Here is a 425-nt window from a genome sequence, read left to right on the forward strand (position 1 = left end):
TGGTTTTTACTACCGACGTACAAACAAATCTTCTTAGAGGGACAGGCGGCGTCTAGCCGCACGAGATTGAGCAATAACAGGTCTGTGATGCCCTTAGATGTTCTGGGCCGCACGCGCGCTACACTGAAGGAATCAGCGTGTCCTCCCTGACCGAAAGGCCCGGGTAACCCGCTGAACCTCCTTCGTGCTAGGGATTGGGGCTTGCAATTATTCCCCATGAACGAGGAATTCCCAGTAAGCGCGAGTCATAAGCTCGCGTTGATTACGTCCCTGCCCTTTGTACACACCGCCCGTCGCTACTACCGATTGAATGATTTAGTGAGGTCTTCGGACTGGTGCGCGGCAATGTAATTTTACGTTGCCGATTGTGCCGGGAAGATGACCAAACTTGATCATTTAGAGGAAGTAAAAGTCGTAACAAGGTT

Source organism: Nasonia vitripennis, unplaced genomic scaffold (genome assembly GCF_009193385.2).
Source record: "Nasonia vitripennis strain AsymCx unplaced genomic scaffold, Nvit_psr_1.1 unplaced0006, whole genome shotgun sequence".
Classification (NCBI taxonomy): domain Eukaryota; kingdom Metazoa; phylum Arthropoda; class Insecta; order Hymenoptera; family Pteromalidae; genus Nasonia; species Nasonia vitripennis.